A 642-nucleotide genomic window follows, 5' to 3' on the forward strand; every position below is an offset into this window, starting at 1 on the left:
GGGGGGGGGGTTTGAAGGAAGGGAAAGACAGAAGAGAAACAGAAGAGAGAAACACATGCGAGAGGGAAAGGGCCAGGCTCCTCCTGGGCAAAGTGCTTAGAGCCTTGGGTGCCCTGAATCCCAGCTATTAATAATGATAATTATAATTCTTTTGGGGAAATAATGTGGACATGGACAGTCCTATCTGTCCAGGCACCGCAGGAACCCTGGGGGTGTAGGTGCCCACAAGAACACAGCAAAAGGTCCCCCAACTGTGGGGCCTTGGTGGCAGACCTAGCGTCTGTGGGGGCCAGGGGTCCTGCTGTGCAGGGTCCCCCCTTTCCCTGCTTCAGTCCTTCCAGGGATGTGATCAGAGGTGGGAGCAACCTTTGCATCCAGCTTTCACTTGACGGGGCTGGGGGGGACAAGCCCAGAGAGATCTCCGGGGTCCTTGGGATGGATGTAAGACCGATAGCTATAGGGGCGTGAGTCTAGAGAAGAGAGGGGGTGGCGGGCATCGTGTCTGAGGGATGAGGAGATGGTGAGAAGAGGGGCTCTCCTCCAGTGGCCTCCAAGGGGCAGGGGAGGAGGGCAGGAGGGTTTGCCGTTGGGCCACCATGGGAGGTTGGCTGGAGAATCGAGGAGGGAGGAGTCGGGCATTGT

This window comes from Petaurus breviceps, unplaced genomic scaffold (assembly GCF_028583685.1).
Source record: "Petaurus breviceps papuanus isolate PSGF00001 unplaced genomic scaffold, PetGlider_PUasm1.0 387, whole genome shotgun sequence".
Classification (NCBI taxonomy): domain Eukaryota; kingdom Metazoa; phylum Chordata; class Mammalia; order Diprotodontia; family Petauridae; genus Petaurus; species Petaurus breviceps.